This window comes from Peromyscus maniculatus, chromosome X (genome assembly GCF_049852395.1).
Source record: "Peromyscus maniculatus bairdii isolate BWxNUB_F1_BW_parent chromosome X, HU_Pman_BW_mat_3.1, whole genome shotgun sequence".
NCBI classification, from domain to species: Eukaryota; Metazoa; Chordata; class Mammalia; order Rodentia; family Cricetidae; genus Peromyscus; species Peromyscus maniculatus.
Genome location: NC_134875.1, coordinates 82031629 through 82054965, shown reverse-complemented (window position 1 = coordinate 82054965; position 23337 = coordinate 82031629). Strand labels below are relative to the sequence as shown.

The window sequence follows — 23337 nt, the reverse complement described above, 5'->3', positions numbered from 1 at the left end:
CACAAGGCTTTGCTAACCAAATTTCCCACGTGGGGAGTGGAGATTAAAATTCTTATACTTCCCTCAAAGTGCCCCCCCTTTCCCTTGGCAGTGTTGGGGACAGAACACAAGGATTCACAGTACTAGGGAAGTGTTACAGCACTCAGCCCCAGCCCCAGCTCAGCCTTCAAAGTGTTTTCAAATAAAATAACGATAAGATATAATCATATACAGAAGAGAGTTTGGACATGTGACGAGCTCTACTGTACATAAAAATCAATGGAATTCTGACCAGAGACTTAAATGTAAAAGTCTAAAACCTCCAGGAGAAAATCATTTCAATTTTTGTTTAAGCAGAGATCTCATAGAATATTCATATGCAGTATGGCTCATAAGTGAAATGCCGATGCACTAGACTTCAGCAAAACTTAAGATTTCTGCTGAAAACAACCAACCAACCAAGGACTGATGTAGCCCAGGCTGGCCTGAAACTAGACAGCTCTCCGAACCAGTTGTATACAATTCCTCCCTGATTGCCCTTGGTCTTGGGGGAGGGTCTAGAGAACATAGGTGGGGGAGGACAAAAGGAGGGGCTTTTACCTACACAGCCACTAGAAAGCTAACTTCACTGCTGGGTACAGCCTTACAGTGTGGCTACTTTAAGATCGCCTATGCTCCTGTCTAATCAATCCCTCAGCTGCTGCTCTGAAGTAAGCCTAATAAACGTATTTGTTCCCTGGGATGAACTTTGGTGCGCTCAGTTTGTCAGTGGGACCTTAGGAAAAGGACAGACGTTGTTTACTTCTCTTCCAGGGAAGGAAAGTTAGCAACGTGAGATTACAGATTTGTATCACCACATTCAGCTTAAAACTTCCGTGCTTTAAGAAAAAAAAAAAAAAAAAAAAAAAAAAAAAACCCTAGTTGTGAGGTCCAGAGAGATGGCTCGGCCAGGAAAAACATTTGCTTCACAAGCCTGATGATTTGGATTCCCAGAACCCACGTTAAAAACTGGACATCGTGTCGTGCGCCTGTAATGCTAGCATTCCTGCAGTGAGATGGGAGGGGGGAACAGGAGAAAGCCCTGAAGTTCCTGAGCCAGCCGGCTTGGAGTATGCAGCAGAGCCACAAACAATAAGAGAGGCCCTGCGTCAAACAAGGTGGAAGGTGAGCCTCCACATGACCTCACACACAAATAAGTACACACACATCACACACATTCAAAATAAATATTGAAAGTTATGAAAATGAAAATGTACAAAATACACTGGGAAAAATATTCGTGACATATATATCCGGCAAAGGTACCTCCAGCACACAAGTCTGAGTTGATCATGACAACTCAGCAAGAATGCAAATACTTCAATTCAAAATGGACAAAAGACTTGAACATGCATCATACACATACACAAAAAGTGAATATCAGTTAAGCACATGGAAGTTGATAAATGTCTTTAATCATTTGATAGGTGCATATTAAAACTACAATGAGAGCCAGGAATTGCCTGCCACATACCTGTAATCCTAGAACTTGGAAGGCTGAGGTAGGAAGATTAAGAATTCAAAGCCAGTCTGGGACACACGGCAAGGCCTTGTCTCAGAACACCAAAACCAACCAACCAAATACACAGGAAACATCACAATGAGACATCCCTTACACATCTACTAAGAAGAAGACTACTTAAATGGTAATACCTAGTACTGGAAGGATGTAGAGGAGCTGGAAATCTCATACTCTGCTGGTAGGAATGTAGAATTGTATACTCACTTTGCAAAACAGCTTGACAATTTCTTGTGAGGTCAGTCATACACTTAACATATCCCACTGAAATCTTAATATTTATGTTCATACAAAACCCTATACCTAGTGATGAGGGTGCAACTCAGAGATAGCAGTCGTTGCCTAGCATGTACTATGTCCTGGGTTTGATGCCAAGCACTACCAAGGTGGGGGAAGCGAAACCCCAAACAATCCAACAACTGGAGTTCTCAATAATTATAGAAGCTTCTTTTCACAATTGCTGAAACCTAGCAATGGTTCAAATATACTGGTAAATGAATAAACAAATGGATATATATCAATACAGCAAAATACAGCACACCCACAAACACTATAAACTAGTGATATACACAGCAACTTGGATAATTCTCAAAGATGTTATGCTGAGTGAAAGAAGACAAACTCAAATGACCCTTCTCAGAAAATTCTAGAAAAGGCAAAATTATGGAGACGGAAAAATAAAGAGGAGATGAAGGTGAGGTTTATCAGAGAGGGGCGCGAGGGAACATTTTGGAGTGCCTGTGGTGACACTTTTTTGAGAGTGTACGTTCGCTGTGAGTGAACGTTCTATGAGTGAAGCAACCACCATCTTGGGGCATTCAGCTGCTTGTGAAAGATCATCCCAGGTGTGCTTGTTGATGGTTTACACCCCAGCAGAGAGGGGCAGAGAAGACAGAGGGGGCCATGAGATCTCCACTATCCTGCTTCCTACTGCCATGGCCTGGAAGAGGAAAAAATAGATGTGGAGAGGACTAGATGGTGGCTCCATCTATGTGGCTGTAGAAAAGCTCGCATCTTGGCTGGGTAAGGCTTTTCCTGTTGGGGGAAGGCATGCCCACACCCCTGTAAGTAAACCCCCCACTTAAGCTCATTGGTTCTCCAGAGTGAACTTTGGTAGGATTGTGTCTTGGTTTGTCATTAGGAACTTAGGAGAAGGGGTAGACATTGCTTATGTCTCACCCTGGGAAGGAATCTTAGCAACAGTGGTTCAGTGATAGTGTATGGTGTGGGTTGGCATATGTGAGCACATAAAAATCAAGCACATCCAAGTGTGAAAATTACCACACGTGAAATATATCTCTAAATCTTGCTTTGTTTTTAAAGGGGGCAGAGGCTCAGTGGAAAGAGCATTTGGTTAGCATGTATAGAGTCCTAAATTCAGTTCCTGGCAATAAAAATGGCAGGGCAGGAAATCAGGGTGTACCACTTTGAGGTTTTGCTTGAGGGTATGTATATATTTTATTCTAGCCCGATTTAAAATACTATTCAAGTCAGTAAGTCATCTTACAGACTCTACAACTGAGCTCTTCTGAATATCTGCAGTACAATGAAAACTGATAACTAGGCTCAGAAGACAGCTTTTGTGTAGTTCAAGAAAGTTTACACTTTATTTGATATAGCTTTTAAAATTAATCTAGTTTTCAAAACCTTAAAAACGTTGAAATAGCAATTGATTTACAGAAAACAGACAAGCAGCTCAGAGGGTTCCATGAATTATTCATTAAAAATTTCCTTTATGTAACTTTAGTACAATATTAAAATGAGGAAATTGACAGTGGTATGACACATGCTTATAGTTCTATGTCCTTTTATTGTGTAAAGATCCCTATCACAAATCAAGATGTACAACTATTTCACCATCACAAAGCTCTCCTTTCCCATCCGTTTATAGGCATGCCAGATGTTGCTGCCATTATCCCTGACTCCTAGCGACACCCACTGACTTGTTTTGCATCTTCATAATATTCTTATTTTATGAAAGTTATATAAACCGAGCATGGTGACACACACTTGTCATTCTAGTAATTGAGATTCTGAGGTAGGAGGATCAAGAGTTCAAGGCCAGCCTAGGTTACATATTGAGTCCAAGTTCTTCTGCCTGGGATTCATGAGACCCTGTCTTAAAAAACAAAATACTAAAAAGCTATATAAATGCAGTATGTGGTCTTTTGAAATGGGCTTTTAAAGCTTCTGTCCAACAAAGGTAACAATTGCCAGAGTGAAGATACAGCCACAAAACAGGACAAAATGTATAAAATTATAAATATAAATTTATAATTTATTATAAACAGAGGATTACTATCTAAAACATGTAGAGAACCACAAATGTTAAACACCAACCCCAATCATCCAGTCTATAAGTGGACCAATGAACTGAATAGTTCTCAAAAGAAGAAATACAAACAGCTAATCAATACCTAAAAATAAGACACAGTGACACAGGTCTGTAATCCCTGCACTTGGAAGGTGGAGGCATGAGGATCAGGAGTTCAAGGTCATTCTCAGCTACATAGTGAGTTAGAGGGAACCTGAGATACATAAGAACCTCTCACCAACAATAGCAACAGCAACGAAAACAGACTTGAATAAGTGTTCATCATCCTTATCCATTAAGGGAATGGAAATTCAATTTGCTTTGAGATATCATTTCACCCTAACCTGAATGGCGTTGATCATGAGAACAAACAAATGCTGTAGAAGATATGGGGGAAAGGGACTCCTATACACTGCTGGTGGGAGTGTAAACTGGTGTAGATACCATGGAAATTCCTATGAATGTTTTCCAAAAACCTAAAAATTGATCTACCATATGACTCAGTTATACTGTTCCTGACATATGCCCAAATGACTCTAAGTCAACATACCACAGAAAGACTCCCACATCCATGCTTATTGTTCTAATAGTTACAATACCTAGGATATGGAACCAGCATAGATGTCCATCAACAGATGAATGGATAACATATGTGATACAGATACACAATGCAATTTTATTAGGTCTTAAAAAAGGATGGAACTGAAAATGTTTGTGCTAAGTGAAATAGTCCAGGTAAAGAAAAACAAATACCATTATGACCTACCTGCACGGCTGGGACTTGACTTGGCTGAGGAAATGAAGAAAAGATAGACATGCAGATAGAAAAGCTGGGGTCAGGTGGGCTCTGTGCACTCTGATGGAGATGCACCAACTACCGCCGCCGTCCAGGACCTCAGCGGATTGATTACATGTAGCACAGAGGGGAGGAGTTAGCGAGTCTCTCAGGGTGTCTCTATAGGTGAGCAGTGTCCCACTGTAAACACCTGGGAGGAGGTGTTCACCACTGTGGTTGGTGGTTTGAACCTGGGAGGTGGGAGGTGCAGAAATGAGTTGGACTGAAGTCTCGTGCAACAGCTGATTTTATTCAGAGCATCAGGCAATTTGTACTCTGAGGGTTAAGAAGAATCACACGAGATTCTTAAGGTGTTCGATCACAAGGACAAGGCGCATGTGGCAGAAACATGTTTTTCCATAGAGGCATATGAATAACAACAGCTGAAGTAAACTCACTCCCATCCAATATACCCGGGAGGAGCACGAAGACACATTCCAAGAACAAGTCTGTGTTTTGAAGAAACTGAGGTCACAAGACTCTTGTCTTTTTGGAGTTTCCTCACAAGCACTCAGAACACCCCTCACAGGACTCCATCCTCGGACTGTGTTCTGACAAGGAGGAAGCTGCAGTTGCTAGTTTTTGCACACTGATCGATCGTTTGTAAACGCACTGTCCACATTCATATTCAGACCCATGGGAGGCTTTGCCGTGTCGCTGAGCCTCACTCACAGGAGATAAAAACATGGCCATTCTCATGGCAAATAGGCCTTGGTCCTTGACTTGGCTGTGCCCAACTCAGCAACACATTCACTCAGTGATTATATCTACTTCCCACACCTCCCCCTTTCCTGTTTCTTAGATGTTCATGATGGATCTTCAAGTTAGTTCAGCAGAGGTTCACTGCAATGTTTGACACCTACTGAAGAGAGAGAAACAAAACCCGTGGCCTCTGGCCTGGGGTTATTTGAGCGAAAAAAACTGGAAAAAAATTTGAAAATCAGTAAGATCTTCCCCCTGCAATGAGCCTCTCTCAGGGCTGCTTTTAAGAACTGGGCCACAACAAGCAGCTAGCATCAGCTGCCCAGCCCACCAAGGCAGTGCTCTGCGTGCTCCAGCCAAGGAACCCCCACCTAAAAGGGGCATTCACGACCAGGCCACAGCCACGGGTGCCACCGCTGAGGTCTGGAAAGAGTCGGGCCCCAAAATCTAGGCACAATCCTTCCTGGCAGGGTGAATTTCAGCAACAAGGTCCCCCCCCCTCCCCCGCCTTGTTGAGCAATTTTCTCCTTCCCCTTGAGGCAGCTATGTTAATTAGTTGGTAAACTTGCAAAGAGTAATGTAATTGGTTGCCAGCCCCCTCACAGTCCAAGGGGCAATGTCTAGAAGCTGGACTCCTCAGGGATCCAATTTCACAGAACTTGCTCTCCTGTGAGGAAACCACAGGGTCTAAGGAATCACCGACAAGACTCCACAAACCCAAAGAGAAAAATGGGAATGCCCATGGGTCCTTTGGTCATAGATGCATTCCTCAAACCTCCCATTTCCTCTCAAGCAGCGAGACTTACTGCCCATGCTTCAGGAAACCAAAGGCATATGGCTTGAACCTGGTCTAAAATGATGAAGCTACAGTGCTTTCACCCTACTTCCGTAGTCCCTTAAAATCTCCTTGAAACTGCGAACATGAAATTTCATTGTGCTAACATCCGGCTCCCTGTCTCTAGATGCTACTTCTGCCATGTTTTACACTGATGCTTACAGTTGGCCTCCCTTCCCCCACTTTGAGTCTTTTCTTTGTCTTCCTTTGTGCACTCCTCTAGGGAGTGGTCCCTTGTCTGACTGATGTGAGTTTCCGATGGCCTAGCTATGTCTGACTCAGGCAGCACTCATCACCCCCCCCCCCCCCCCCCCGCAGGCTGGTGCCTGGAGATGAGAGAACACAAACAGAGGTTCGTGCACAGAAAAGCTGGGGTCAGGTGGACCGTGTGCACTCTGATGGAGGGCACCAACTGTTGGCAGCAACCTAGAACTTCATCCTGTTTATTATGTCCAGCATAGCAGGAGGGAATGAGTTACTTTTGGTAGGAAGTCTCAGAAGATGAGCAGTCTCAGACTGTGAAAGCGTGGGAGGAGGAAGCTGCAGTTGCTTTTGTTTTTTGTTTGTTTTGTTTTTTGAGACAGGGTTTCTGTGTGTAAGAGCCCTGGCCACCCTGGAACTCGCTCTGTACATCAGGCTGGCTTTGGATTCAGAGATCCGCCTGCCTCTACCTCCCGAGTGCTGGGATTAAAGGCGTGTGCCACCATGCCCAGCCAGTTGCTAGTTTTTGCTCAAATTAGTTAATCATTTGTAAGCACTCCTACCAGTACACACCGTTAAGGTTCTCACTAAGATCTGAGGAAGGCTTTGCCATCCCTTTGAGACTCATCCATACTGGGAATGAGGCATTGGTCCTTGACATGGTTGTCCCCATGCCTACAACACACAATCACTCAGGACTTTATCGGTTCTTCAGACATTCACTCAGAGCTTTCTCACCTCCCAACAAAATATCTCATGTTTTCTCTTCTCTTATAAGGAATTTAGATGGAAGATTGCATAAATGTGTGTGTTTAGTTTGAAGAAGTTTGCCTATAATGTCTCTTAGCATAGATTGCTTGGAGTTCATCCTCTTTGGAATTTACTCAGCTTTTTGAAACTGGATTTATGTCTTTTTGCCACATTTTGGGAAAATTTAAGCCATTTTTGAGTGTTTTTCTCAGCCCCACTTTCCCCCCTCTCTTGGGAATTATCTGATGACAAGAATGTAGTATCTTTTGTCATAGTCCCCCAGGCTCCTAGCTCTCTGTTTTTCCCCCTAATCCATTTCTTTCTGTTGATTATGATGGATAATTTTTATTGTTCTCCCTTCAAGTTCACTGACTCCTTCCTCTCCCCTCTTTATTCTGCTGTGGAGCCCATCCAGTACTACTTATTTGATTTTGGCCACCATATTTTTCAATTCTAGAAATTTCCATTGTTTTGTGTTTAAAGTTTCTATTTATTTGTTGATATTTTGTATTTATTATTTCTTTTTAAAAATTCCACTTGCGTTGGTGTTTTGCCTGAATGTATGTCTGTGAGGGTGTCAGATCTTGGAGTTACAGACAGTTGTGAGCTGCCAAGTGGGTGCTGGGAATTGAACCCGGGTCCTCTGGAAGATCAATCACTGCTCTCAACCGCTGAACCACCTCTCCAGCCTCGTATGTATTATTTCTTTCAGGAGTTATTGTTGGCTTGTTAAGTACTTTTTCTAATGGGTGCTTTAACACCCTCACCAGACGAGCCCCACTTATGTGTCATCTTGCTATTGTCAGTTAACCACTAAAAGTGTTTTCCACTAAAGGCAAAATAGTTCTGTTCTTGGTGTGGCAAATGATGTTCTCTTTTATCCTAGACATTTTTGGATATGAGGAGTCTCAGGATCTTCTTGAGATCATCTGTTTTTAGCAGGCCTCCTTTGACAACTCACCAGTCAAATACTACTCCATTACTGCCAAATGGGGCTAGAAGTCCATGTTCTCTTCTCGGCTGCCATCGTTAGACACCTTGTTATTGCTGGTGTGACTTCAATTGACATTACACTAAGTCATGGTGAAAGTGCTAATGGCTTGCTTGACCTTAGCTGCTACCACCTTGGTACCTCGCCAGAAACCTGGGGATGTGTGATCAGAGGTTACAGTTTGGCAAAGGTGAAAGTCCACGCTTTCTACACAGTCTTCTCTAACACTGTAGGGGAAGAATAGATCTTGTTACTGCTGAAAGAGGAGGAAATTCCTAGCTCACTACTCAGTTTTCTATGGCCCCACCTTACCATGGAAGGCAAGCTTTTTAGAGACACTATGTTACAGCTGAGAGTATAAAAATCTAGGCTCTTGGATGAGTCGGGTAAGTGTTCCACCCCTAAACTATATTTCCATATGGTAATATGTTAAAAAAAAACCTGAGAAATACTGGAAAATCAATCAGGGGACTCATCCCTGGGAAAGGCAAAGTGATCAACCTTGAATCCATATACATACAAACAACAAAAACAAACTCAAGTAGGCTGCATTTATATATTTCTCTCTATATATCTATATCTATCTGTGTGTGTGTGTGTGTGTGTGTGTGTGTGTGTGTACATATGTATGGGAAGACATGAGAGGGGTTGTAGGGAGGGCACGTGGGAAGGGCTCAATAGAAGAAAGGAAAGAGGGAAGTAACATAATTATATTTTAATTAAAATATAAAAATCAATAATAAATTTAAAAATAAATTAGGCAATAAAGTCTATAAAATGCATATGCATGGCCAGAATAAAGTTTCTTCCTTGTTCCTTGAGACAGGTTCTCATGTAGTCCTCACTGGCCTTGAACTTGCTCTGTAGCTAAGGCTCAGCTTTAACTCCCAATCCTTCTGCCTCTACCTCCCAAGTGCTGAAATTAATGATATGTGCCACTGCACCCAGGTAAATTTTCTCTTTTAAGATTTTCAAAGAAGCCAGATATTCCAAGTGAAAGAAAATTTGTTAAGTGAAAGGAGAGAGATATGGCCTGCTAGATCAATAGCTGAAGAACATCATGGTATGACCAAAGACTTGAGAACTCTTAGTAGGCAAGTTCCCAGCAAGAGTCATGATGATGATATGATGATGATGATGATGATGACAGTTATGACCATACTGACAATAAATGGGTATTGTTTGTCCTTTGCTGTTATGGCACTCAGTTTCCTTTAATTTTTAAATGCAAGGGGTAGCAAACATTTTCTAGAACTCTGACAGTCAAAGCTAGGCCGTTTCTAGCTATTGTTCCCCATAATTGCCTCTGCTTTTATATGGGGAAGACAAAGAAGTTTTGACAAGGCAGTTGAGTTCGTGGGAGAATTGGGAAGGGCAAAACAAATGTGCCATCTTTCAAAAGAGACTTGGAGAAATTAGGGGTGGAACCCATAACTTTCCACGAGGCAGAAAGCATTATTTTCAACCCACAGCTGCATTGCTAAGCAAGTGCCTAATTACTGAATCAAATGTTCTGTCCAACAGAGCCCCAGTGTTTGAAGAGGAACTATATTTAAACCCACCATCCACTCCTTCCACTCAGAAGTTCCAAACTTCTTTTCAACCTGAATCCTGCCACCCAGGTTAGTGAGAGGCCCCCCCACCCCCAAAGCTCATACTTGAAGTGAACACAACGTCTGTATTCAGGAGCCAGCCCTTTCCTATTCTCTGCCCAGCACCCTTGGGCTTCTGTTGGGCCTGGGCGGCACAAAGTCAGAACCTTGGCCTTTTTAGATGTATTCTGGACCAACTGGTCCTCAAAATTCTTTATCCTCCATTTTTTTCTCACTCAAGTGCCCAATTCTGGATCCTTCCCCAGGCTCTCAAGCAAATGTCTTTGAAGTCCAGTTCTCAGAAAAGAACTCAAATGTGGGACCAGATTCTTCACTTCTTGCTTGACAAAACTCAAGCTCTTCAGACTTGCCCTCTCTCAGAGTTAAAAGAGAGCAAGAGCTACTTCAACAGCCAAACTCTGGAAAACTGTAGACTTTTACAAATTCCTGTTACTGTGAGAAACTAATCAGGCATTAAGAAGGGCCGAAGCAGGGCAAGTGGGAGATGGAAGGAAAAAATAAAGGGAGGTGACATGGAGGTAAAGGTGGGTCTATTCAAGAGTCCTTTTGCCTTCCGACAAGGTGCACAGTATAATGAAAGTATAACAAATAGACTTCCTAAGGCTTAGTTAGATTCAATGCTAAATGGAGAGAATGCCACCACGGATTAGAGTCTATGTTATTATTTATATGTAGCCGCTTCTGTCTTATCTCCCCACCTATTCACAGTCCCCAGTATATCTCAAAGACTCTAAATCTAGCTAGAATATGTGAGGGTGGTTGGAATGGTGTACATGGGGCAGGTGGAGAGTCTGGACAGCAGTGGCTCTGGGCTGTGATTGGAGCATGCTGGCACATCTGGCTGCAGCAGTCGTTAGTCAGAGAGCTGAAAGCATTGGTGAGGCACATTTGGAAGAAGTCAGTGAAGGCCCTTCTGGGGTGGACTGGAGCTCCAGAGGGGAGAAATGCAACACTGAGTTTCTTACGGCCCAAGTTGCTGGTGTCCCACCAGGATAGTGACCTCCCATGGAGCTCCACATTGTTTCTCCAGCCTTGTGCAGGGCCCAGTTTGAAGAGCTATGTAACCACTTGCCCAGTGACTAGATGAAAATTGTTTGCTCAGGGAAGATGGCTCCAAATCTTTTTCATTTCCCTCCCCCCCCTTTCTCTCCCCTCCTCTCCCCTCCCCTCCCGTTCTTCCTCCTCCAACTCCCTTCCCTCCCCTTCCGGTCCTTCTCTTGTTTCTTATCCTTGTTTCTTTTGGCAGCACTTGTGGCAGAACGTAGGGTTGTGTGCACGCTCCGCAAGCACTCTATCACGGAACTCTATTCTCACCCCCTTGTATTTTCTGACACTGTACGGAAAAGCTCTTTCTCCAACTCTGTTTCTCTAAGTCCATTGAATCACCATTGATTCATTGTGTCTAGAACTCAGCTCCAGATTTGCAGTGCGCCTGTATTTAAAAAGTCCCAAAATACTTTCATATTTGATCTTTTAAGTCGATCCTCCCAGTGGTTTCTGCATTTGTGATTTTGTTTGTTTTGTTTTCAGAATGCATTGAGTTCTTTCTGTTGTGGCATAATATACTGGAAAATACCTTTTCGTGAACATTGAACATTTAAACAAATGAATTTTTATCCTTCTACACTTTGTCTCAACACAGCTAACTTGAATGGGCCACAAACTTTACAGTCTCAAAGCCTTTCAAGCCAACATTATCACTGAAAATCTATTAATCTGATACCCCCTTATCCAGTCACTTAGCCTTTCTCACCCCTTACTGCAATCTACTTCCAGTTTTAGAGTAAAGACTGTAAGGATGTAAGGAGTCTACTTCCTAATTTTACAGACTGAGACCCAGAGAGACTCACATTTCGTCCTATTCATGCCAAGTCTGAAATGCAGACAAGTCTCCTTAGGTGTAACTGGGATATACTTAACAGCTTACGGTAGACTGCTTTCGCACCCAAGGCTTCATACAATGGCCAGTTATCTACGACAGCAGCTGAGGTGCTACTCCAGTGATTATTTGCCCCAGATTGACCTTCTTTGGGAGAACTGTGAATTGAAGCAATTTGCTCAGTTTTCCTTGGAGAAAGCTGGCTTACCCTATATGTACTCCAGCTAGCAGACATTCCTCTGATAGAGGGTATGAGAAAGAGTAAGGACGCAGGCAGGCAGACAAGCAATAAGCAAATAGAAGGAGAGACATATCCAAAGCAGAAGGGGTCTTATTAGAACTGTAGAATGTTAAAGATGAAAAAAACCCTTAAGAATCATAGAGGGGCTGAAGAGTCCAGACAACCTAATGAAAATCCAGATAAGTACATCACAAGTAAAGTACAAACAAATGTCCTTCATAAAAATAGTTTGATCCATCCCCAGTGCATGAGCAGGCTTTTTGGAGCCCACTACCTATGATGGGACACCTTGCGCAGCCTTGAGGCAGGGGGAAGGGCCTGGATCTGCCTCTACTAAATGTACCTCCCCATGGGAGGCCTTACCTTCTAGTAGGAGGGAATGGGGTATGTGTGGACAAACACCCATTCTCACTGGAAGAGCGAGAGGAGGGAAGATGGGGGGTCTTTGAATGGTATGTAAAATGAATAAAATTCTTCTTAATAAAAAATAGTTTATCTGGTCATGGTGGCTCATTCCTGTAATCATTACACTTAGAAGGTTGAGACAGGAGGGTAATTATGAGTTCAAGGCCAGCCTGGGCTACAGAATGAGGTATTGTCTGAATTCCCCTTCAAGAAAATAACCCCACAAAATCTAATAGTTAAAACATTTAACATTTTAGCTAATGGAATCAATGACATATAAGAAGGATAAAACATCATGACCAAGGAGGATTTATTCCAGAAATACAGCTATTTCAACATCTAAGAATTAACCAATGAAGTATATACTTAGACTAAAAATGAAAATCGTAATCATGTCAATAGATGAAAAAATGTGACAAAATTCAATAACTGATCAAGATCAAAAGAACTCTCAGCAACCTAGAAATAGAAGGGATTATGAAAAACCCACAGCTAGTATCATGCTTCATAATGGAAGACTGAAAACTTACACAATAGATTGGAAACAAAACAAGGGTACACGTTTTTCCTAGTACTGGTAACAATCTGCTAGTGGTTCTTGCTAGTGTATAAGATGAAGGAATGGAAAATACATAGATAGGAACTGAAAAATTAGAACTGCATTTATAGACAATGTGATCTAGGGAGTTCAAAGGACTCCACCCAGAAGCTGTGACAACTAACAAGTGACTCACACAAGATCCCATACAAAGTCAACATGCAAAACCGAATTATCTTGTATATACCAGCAATGAATACTTAAAAGTTGAAATAAAAATGCCTTTTAAAATGGCATAAAAATGAAATATTGAGCTGGGGACTTATCTCAGTGGCAGGACCCTTGCTTAGCACTAGTAAGGCACTAGGCTCAGCCTCCAGAACCACAACAACGTGCACTGCTTCTGAGTGTAGTGCACATCTGTTCTCCCTGGACTCTGCATGCCGAGGTAGGAAGATTCCAAGTTCAATACATAGAACACCCTGTCTCAAAATAAACTGAAATATGAACAAATTTGATAATAGATATACAAGATCACTACACTGAAAAAAAAAATCACAAGATGTTGATGAGAGACAGTGAAGAAGATGTAAATAACTAGAGACATACACTTTGCTTATGGACCTGAATATTCAATATTGTTAAAATGTCAAATCTCTTTAGACAGTCTTGATGATACAATGTGAAAATAAATAAAATTTCAGCTAAGTTGATGTTTGTGTTTTAGAATTTGCAAAGTGGGCAGCCTTGGTGCAGTGGGAAGGGGCTTGACCTGCCTAGGTTCAGTGTGCTGGGCTCTGCTGACTCCCTATGGGAGACCTCAATTTGGAGGATGTGGGATGCAGGGTGGTTTGGGAGAGAAGGCTGGGGGTGGGAGGAGGAAAGAGGTGGGATCTGTGGGTGGTGTGTGGAGTGAGTAGAAAATTTCTTAATAAAGAAAAATAAAAAAATAAATAAAGATTGACTTTATAAAATTAAAAAAAAGAATTTGCAAAGCAGACTCTCCAATTTATATGTACATGAAGACATAAAAATGAGAGTTTTTTTTTTAAAACAGGGTATTACTAAATAGTGTAACTTGGCCTTGAACTCTTGATCTTCCTGCCTTAGTCTCCTAAGTGCTAGGATTATTAGCACATACCACCACACCTGGCTGAGAAAATAATTTTGATAAAGTTGGAAGACTTAAATTACATGACTTCAAACATGTTATAAAGTTACAACAATAAAGAAAATATATTATTGATATAAAAGTAGGCATATAGAATAGAATTAAGAGTTGAGAAGTGGTCCCATATATGTATCGTTGATTGAAATTTTTGACAGAATGTCAAGACATATAGCAGAGAAAGAATAGTTTTTGTTCTGCAATAATTTATGGAGAATCAACTGAGTGTCTACACTGAAAAGAATGAAGTTAAATATTTACATTATATTGTCCAGACCAAGGCCTGGGTGAGGGCCATGTCTGGGTCCAAGGCCCTGCCGCAGCCAAGGTTTGTGTTGATGTCTATGGCTCCTGAGACCATCAAAAACCATGTCAATGCTGGGGGTGGGGGTGGGGTGTCTGGGCTGTCACGTGGGGCCATGTTGGTGTCTAATGGCCATGATACTATGGGGACAAGCCCAGTCCAGGTGGCCTACATTGTCACCTGGGGCCATGGTGACATCTGGGCTTGGGCTGCTGCCTAGGACCATGTCTGGGTTCATGGTCCTACTACAGCCAGGGTCTGGATGTCTGTGGCTCATGTTGCCACCCAAGGCCACGAAAATGCTCAGGGTCTAGGCCACAAGCTGTGGACATGATGATGTCCTAGGGCCATGCTGCCACCAGGAACATCCTGATCTGAGTGACTTGTGTTATCACCCGGGGCCATGGTGTTGTCCAGGCCTGGGTTACTGCCTAGGACCATGTCCGGTTTCAAGGTCCTACATCAGCCAGAGTCTGAGTTGATGTCTGGGGCTCCTGTTGTTATCGAGGGCCGTGTGGACAACTGGGGTCTGTTTGGCCACCTTGGACCATGTCAGTGTCCAAGAACCATGCTGCACCCAGGGGTGATGCTGATCTGGGTGGCCAATGCTGCCACCTGGAGCCATGAAGACGTTTGGGCATGGGCTACTGCCTAGGGCCATGTCTGGGTCCCTGGCCCTGCGGAGGCCGGGGTCTGGAAAGGTATCCATGGCTTTGGTTGCCACTGAGGGTTCTACAGATGCCTGGGGTCTGACCAGCCACCTGGGACCAAGTTGGTGCCTGGGGACCATGCTGATCTGAGCGGCCTGTGCTGCCACTGACCGTGGTGGTGTCCTGGCCTGAGCTGCTGCTGAGGGCCATGTCTAGGTCTGTGGTCCTGCTGCAGCTGGGGTCTGTGGTGTTGTCAGTGGCCTGTGTTAGCACGGGGGTGGGGTCGGGGGATCATTGGAACCATGCTGTGCTGAGTCGGCCCCTCCCCTCACTGGCCCTGGGATAACTGGCCCTGCCCTTCACTGGATATTCTAGCAGGCGAGCTGGCCCTACCCCTCAGGGGAGAGCTTGCTTCTGCACTCCAGAAAGATGGCCCCACCCCTCACCATAGGTGAGCACCTCACCTGGGAAGCACACAGAGATGCATGTGAGCTGACCCTGAGAGCACGAGAGCAGGAAAGCTGACCCTGCACCCCCTTATCTGCCATGTGGAGGTATGGGTGTGGGAAAGATGCCCTTCCCCCTTCCCTCATTATCACTTGCGGCAGGTAAGAGAGCTGGCCCTGGGGTCACAAGTCTGGACGAGCTAGCCCTGACCCTCACCAGCAGCAGCTCATGAGAATGCAACCTCTGCTTCTCATCTGGGCAGCACCCTAGCGCTGATCCTGTTGTTGGGGATGTAGGTGAGCAAAGCCCTGAGGGCATGAGAGCACCAGAGATGACCTCCACCCCCTCATGCCATATGGTGGCATGGGTGAAGGAAAGATGCCCCCTCCCCTGCTACCTGTGGCAGGCAAGAGAGCTGGCCCCAGGCTCATAGAGTGAGAGAACTAGCCCTGTCCTACACCAGCTGCAGCACACAGGAGAGCAGGCCCCACACCCCACCTGGGAAGCATACTAGAGCTGACCCTCTTGTCAAGGATGCAGGTGAGCCAGCCCTGAGGACACGAGAGCAGGAGAGCTGACCCCTTGCCCCCATACCCTCTACAGCAATCAGGAGAGAGGGCCCCCCACCTTGCCTGGGCAAAATAGTAGAGCTGGCCCTGGCAATATGAGTGAGGAGGGCCCAGATCTGAGGGCTTAAGAACAGAACTGGCCCCTCTCCTTCCTCGAGGCTGCATGGGGTGAGCTAGCCAGAGCAGTGCTGGAGAGTTCACTCAGGTAGTGACGATGAGGGAAAGCTGACAGGTTGACCAACCCAGGTACCACCCAGGCCCAGAACCAGGGCTAAGAGATGGCCCACCCCAATATCCACTGAATCTGTGAACTGTTGGAGCATGAGAAAAGGATGAATCTACAGATCCAAAACAGCAGGATCTCCATGACAAAGGATAACAACAGGATACCCAAGAGGAGCCCCAGGGAGAGCCCATTATTGGTGGTGTATTGGAAGCCAGAGGAGGCCGCAACTCAAGCCAGACCAATGACTCAGTGCAATGAACACATGCAAGTAAAGATGAGTTGACTAAAGGGTACACTGTGTGACTCAGTGGGCCACACTGCACCTTCCATAACAAGATTCTTAGCTCTCTCTCTTTTTCTTCTTTGTTTTATTTGGTTTTGTTTTTTCTTTTAAATTTGGTTTTGATGCGGGGAGGGTTGTAAGGGCAGAGGGCACATTTGAGGAGACAAGGAGATAAGTAGGATTGGAATGCGAGATGTGAAATCCACAAAGAATCAATACAAGTAAAAAAAATTACCTTATACAATATATTAAACTCGACTCAGAATGGTTCATAGATATAAATAAAAGAACTAAAATTACAAAATATAGGAGAAAGTCATGGTGATCTTAGCTCAGGCCAATATTTCCTTTCTTCAAAATTTTTTTATTTAATGTGTATGAGTGTTTTGCTTGCATGTATGTGTGTGCACCATGTGAATGCCTGGTGCCTGGAGAGGTCAGAAAAGGGCATCTGATGCCCTAGAAGTGGAGTTACAGATGCTTGTGAGCTGCCATGTGGGTACTGAGAGTCAAACCCAGGTCCTTTGGAAAAGCGGTCAGTGCTCCTAACTGCTGAGCTGTGCAGATTTCTTAAAAAGTACGCAAAGAACATAAAACATGGAATTTACTTCATCCAAATTTAACAGTTTACTCTTTACAGACACCTTTAGAGAATTAAAACAAAGTCAAACAGTGGGAGAAAATATTTACCACTCGTGTTTCTGATAAAAGATTTATTCTCTCTCTCTCTCTCTCTCTCTCTCTCTCTCTCTCTCTCTCTCTCTCTCTCTCTCTCTCTCTCTCTGTTTGTGTGTGTATGTAGTACTGACTCCTGCAACCTGCAAGTTTTCTTCTGACCTCCACTCAGACGCTGTTGTGGACATGCACTCACTTACATGTCTCCACGTAAAACAAATAAATAAAATGCAGTAAAAACTTGGAAAACAGTCTAATTAAAAATGAACAGGAGAACAAAAGATAATTTCAGCACCTAGGAGGCTGAGGCAGAAGGATTACCACAAGTCTGAGGCCAACTTAGGGTACATAGTGAGTTCCAGACTCGTGTGAGCTACAAAGTGAGAACTTGTCTCAATTTTTAAAAAATGTCCAAAGGGGCTGGTGAAATGGTTTAATGGTTAAGAGCACTTGTTGCTCTTGGAGTGGACCTGGGTTCAGTTCTCAGCAGTCACATGGTGGCTTACAGGCATCCATAATGCCAGTTCTGGGGGATCCAACATCTTCTTGTGATCTTTACCATTTTTAACCTCTGAAGACACCAGGTACACATGTGATGCACATATATATGCAAAACACGTATTTATATAAAATAAAACAAACCTAAAAAAATTTAAATTGTTCAAAAGATACAAAGACATATTTCACCAAAGAAGATATATACATGCTAGAAGATAAGAAAAGATGTTTGGTATCATTGATCACTGGAAAAATTCAAGCTAAAACCCACTAAGAGGTTACAACGCACTGATTAGAACATCTAACATTTCCCAAACTGACCATGGCCAATGTTGCCGAGGATTTGGAAGTGCTAGAACTCTCAGTTCCATTTGCATGGCTGTTGAGAATGTAAAATGGTATAGTTCCTCAAATAGTCAAATACAGCCATAGCAACCTCAAAGACGTAAAAATGCACATCAAGCTTTGTACGTGAAGCTGGCTGTGGGGGCTCACACTGGAACCCCAGCACTTGCCGTGCTGGAGCAGGAGACCTGCTATGCATTTAAGCCTGCACTACAGAATGACAGTCTGTTCCAAAAAATGGAGAGAAGAGAGGAGAGAAGAGAGAGGAGACAGGAGGGAGAAGAGGGGGGACTTTGTCCGTGGACGTTCATCATCATTACATTTGTAATAGTAAAAAAAAACCCTCAAATATACATCAATATGTAAATGGATAGATGAACTGTGGTATGTCCATGCCAAGAAATACTACTGAGAAAAAAAAAGAGTGAACTGGTGATAGATGCATCATCGTGGAACAATGTCAAAACCATGATGATGGTCAAAGAAGGTAAAATAAAACAATGTACTGTTTAATCCTCCTTCTCTAACTCTAGAAAATGCAAACTAACCTATGGTGACACAAAGAAGCACAGTCGATGGGGAGAGGTCTTTGGAGGGTGATGTATATGTTTGCCATCTTGATTATAGTGATGGCTTCACATGTATGCATGTGTACAACCTTAATATTTGTGTACTTTAAACATGGCTCTTTATGCCAATTATGCTTCAGTACAACTGGTTTTAAGATATGACATTTTCCTAGTATGTATTTTCACAATTCAAAAATTAGGAAACAGAGAAGCAAAGAAAACAGATCTATAATTCCGGTCACTTGGTAGCAAATAGTGTAACTTGATATGTATTCTTTTATATTTTTATACATGTATCTGTATCAGTTTGTTAAAGATAGCATATGCTACTTATGAAGCTTTGAAATTTTATGCATGTTTTAGAGACCTTTCCATAATAACAAAATTCAATACCACTTCTTTAAAAGGAAGCTGGAAGGAAGGACAGAAGAAAGGAAGGAAGGCAGGATGGGAGGAGGGAAGGAAGAGAGAAATAGAGGGAAGGAGAGAGGCAGAGAAGGAGGAAGGGGGAACTATTAAAACATGTTGGAACACAGATGGATATCAAAACCATATTCAGTGATAGAAGCCAATTGCTGCCTAAAATACATATTGTAGTATGCGATTCCAGCTACGAAACCTCTAGGAAATACCGAATTGTCAAGTGATAAAACACACTTCAGTGGCTGGGATTGGAGGGGTGTGGCTCTGAGGGTAGCAAATGCCAGATTTACATATCTGCAACCTTAGCCCTCAGTAATCCCAGCACCCTCCAGTGAGTTGGGAGGCAGAGACAGGAGAACTCCCTTGAGGGCCATGGGCCAGCTAGTCTGGAATACACAGCAGCAGAAACAGGAGAGACCCTACCTCACAAGGTAGTAGGCAAACCAACTCCAGAAAGTCCTCTGACTTCTACTCATATGGCATGGCACACACAGGCCCTCACTCACAAATCAACAAGCAAGCAAACAAATACATACACAATGAAAGACTATCATCTCCAGTGCGGGAAGGAGGAGCAGAGAGCTGGGTAAAAACAAGGAATTATTGAAAAAAAAAAAAAAGAGGAAAATTTGAGGGGCGAAAGCTATGCCTTGATTATGGTGGTAGTTTTCTGGTTTGTACAGATGTCAAAACCCATCAAATTGTACACTTGAAATACGTGTGGTTTGTTGTATGTTAATATTTCCTCAATAAAGGGTTGAAGAAAACCACAAAATTACAAACGAGGAAATTGAGGGTTAGAGAGGGCACAAACTATTCAAGGACACACAGCGAGTCCTTTGCTGAGCCAGGACTAAAAACCCCGCTTTGGGACGCCCAGTCCGATGCTGCTTTCCTGCATCACAGCGTCTCATGGGCTTCTGCTAAGCCGCCCTCCTCAGAGCTTTTCTTCTGAGTCTCTCCCACCTGGTGCTTGTGGGAAGTCACTGGTATGTCCCTACCTCTGCTCCAGACCTGCTTTTCTCTTTCCACCCACTCGACCATTCATTATGACTTCCCCCCCCCCCAAGACATTAAGTAAATCCTAAATTGCTTTTCCTGCGAGCTCGCTTGCCTCTTGGGGCATTCTTCCAGTGCTCAACTGGGTGATGACTCCATGGCCTTGGTACTTTTGGACTCCAGGGCAGTGCTTCCCAGCCTGGATGTGTGTCAAGGTCCCCATTGCCCCATTTCCAAGCTCCCTGTTCCGTATCACTAGGCAGGTAGAGGCATTAATCAAAGGCTGACCGGTTATCTCCCGCTGTTTATAAATGATGACACAAGGCCCACAGACTTCATTCAAAATAGGAACAAGGCCCCAGTACTTGCACCCTGCCCCCCTTTTCCTTTCTTTTTTTTTTTTTTTTTTGGTTTTTCAAGCCAGGGTTTCTCTGTGTAACAGCCCTGGCTGTCCTGGAACTCACTCTGTAGACCAGGCTGGCCTGGAACTCACAGAGATCCACCTGCCTCTGCCTCCCAAGTGCTGCGGTCAAAGGTGTGCACCCCCTACCCCTCAGCAACTCTGTCCTTCCTTCCCCTTCCCTGTCTGGCTTTTTCCACATTAGCATCCCTGCCTTATAACCTCTAAGGGCTGGCTTGGAGGGCTCATCCTGAGCAGAGTTTTGTGTTGCCAGGAAAGGAACTCCAAGCCCTTGGTCCAAGAGGAATATGAGTGTGCTGTCTGACTGGGTTGGGTAATGATGCCCAGACTAGATGCTTCCTGCCGGCTTAGGAAATCTCCACAGCCTCCCTGGAAACATGTGTCTCCTCCACACACTTTCCAGCCACCAGAAACGGAGCACTGTAGGTCAGGCGGCCCACTTTCTAAGTTCCATATTATGGTTTAAATATAAGATGCTCTCTCATAAGCTCATGATTTGAATACTTGGTCCTCAGCTGGAGGAAGTAGGCTACTGGGGGAAATCTTTGAGGGCACAGTATCCCTGGCCACTCTCTGTCTTACCCCTTTGTCTCCTGGCCTACTACGGTGTGAACTGAACAGTTCCACCATGCCTTTCCTGCCACGATGGACTGAGCCTTCTGGACCCATGAGCCAACATAAATCCTTTCCTTCTTTAAGTTTTTCTGTCATGTGTTCTGTAGCTGATGTATGACGCTGCTGTCAGGACGCACCAATGCCTCTGTAGAACTACAAATGAGAAATAAATGTCAAGATGACGAGCCCATCTACCCTTAGACAGTAAGTGGATTGGGCCCTCCCCTAACCTTCGGGCACACTTCTAAGCTGCAGAAGCAGCCAGCATTGCTTAGCCGATTCTAGCATTTAACTCCCATGGGTGGGGTGATCTCTCTGCTTCCAGAATCAGCTTTCACTACACTTGTAGTTTAGTGTTAGGAAGGAAACCTGGAATGGTATGCCTGAGGCAGATGACAAGGTAATCTGTCTAGGAAGACTGGCTGCCAGGATCGATATGACTTTGATCTTTAGAAGTGAGCCAAGAATTCATGTTGACTGCACAGTTATGGCCTGCTGTTATGATTTCATGAAGCATCAAAGCCCAGAGGAAATCCTAAGAAATCACTTAGGCCGTATTCTTGCCTCTGATCAGGAGTCTGCAGACAATCCCTAACACTCTTGGATTCCTTGTTAGAGCAGAGGGATGGAGCTAGGGAAAGAAGACAGAGGAGTTGGAAAGAATATGGGCTGAGTTCAAAGGACACCGCCCCTTTCTGGGAAGTGTTTCCTTTAACACTTACAGTGTCTCGTACAGATCAGGTTAGCCTCAAATTCATTATGTAGCAAAAGATGACCTTGAACTTCTGATTCCCCCTGCTTTTGCCTCCCAAATGCTGGGATTAAAAGCAGGCACAGTATGGTTCCTGGCTTAAATGGCACCAAAGATTGAACCTACAGCTTTGTGTGTGCTGGGCACACACTCCTATCAACTGAGCCACATCCCCAGAGCAAAGTTGAGTGTTTTCTGAGGGAAATGAAGAGAATGAGGGAATAAGCAGAGGAAGGTAATCAAAATTTCCCCCAACCCACAGGACATTGCGGTAGTTAGCAACCTGTTACCCCGCATCTGCCGTCCTGGACTTGTGCCAGTACTGGAGGGTTGGGGTCGGATTTGCCTTTCTGTGTTTCTGTAATGATAAGGGTACAATCTCTGGAGTCAGACAGACACGGGTTGGGCTTTGATTTGTCGTTTTGCTGTGTTTGAATGCTAAAGATGGGACCCAGGGCCTTGCCTACACGGAGCACACGCTCTGCCACTGAGGGACATTCACAGACATGGGTTTAAGAACAGGACCCATTTACTTACCATTTGACCTTGAGCAATTTACTTCACATCTCTGTGTATCAGTTTCCGCATCTGGAAACTGGGCCTCATTAAAGATTAAGGCATCTAAGAGACCTCCGGCAATTAGAAATTAAAAACTGTCCTGGGGTAAACAGATGACAATTACTCACCTGAGGCAGTAAATGAAGGAAAACCCGTCCCCACCTCCCCCCGTGACAGCCCTCCATTAGCTATCCAAGGTTTGCTGAGCAGCTCTTATGAAATAGGATTAATGATTGCTCAGAGCAATGACCTAGGTTTCAGTACACTCACAAATCTGAAGTGTGTCAGTGGGAATTCTGAGCATCAACAACTAGGAGCCTGGGTTCTTAGGGCCAACAAAAGTGAAACTGCTGCCCGGGCTGAGCACTGGCTGCTTGTCTGAGAAGTGCCTTGGCAGTGGTGGTACGGTTGGCAGAGGGATGGGGTGAAAGTTCGAATCCCCTCCTCTAGCTCAGTCTACTAAGAGGAGCAAGGGATCACAAGGATGGATGAGCAGCAGGAGAGGAAGGCAGTGGTCACTGACGCCAGAGTTCAGAGACTCAAGATACCCCTGTTGTCAGCGAGAGGGAAGGTCCTGACATCTTTGTCTTTTCATGTCCATTCCGTCTCACCTTTGAAGAGTTCTTTCGTCTTATTTCAGTAGGGCTGTCTCGTAGCACACACGTAAGCTCTGTCAGCAGTCGATCTCCCGCATGCTGCTCCTTTCTTCGGAGCAGCACTTGCGATAGGTCAGGCACCCTGTCCAATTCCTCCCATCTTAGTTATAGCATCTTACCTAATTCTTACAGCAGCTTCACAAGGTAGATGACGAGTGTTTCATACACCCCTAAAGAGACCGCAGTTTGATCAGTAGATGCTATAACTTGGATAGCCTTTTTGGTAGTGCTGGGGATGAAACCCAGGCCTGGTGCATGCTACACAAGTGCTACACTCCTGAGGATTGTGGAGGGCAGAGTAGTTTGTTTGTGAGTCAGGATCTTGTTATGTGTAGCCTA

General features: G+C 44.1%; 1 protein-coding gene across 1 annotated transcript in view; it reads right to left on the bottom strand.

The window, feature by feature from the left end:
• Positions 1-23337, bottom strand: part of Slc16a2 (solute carrier family 16 member 2) — a 122647-nt gene that overhangs the window by 16484 nt on the left and 82826 nt on the right. The gene's annotated exons all lie outside the window — the stretch shown is intronic.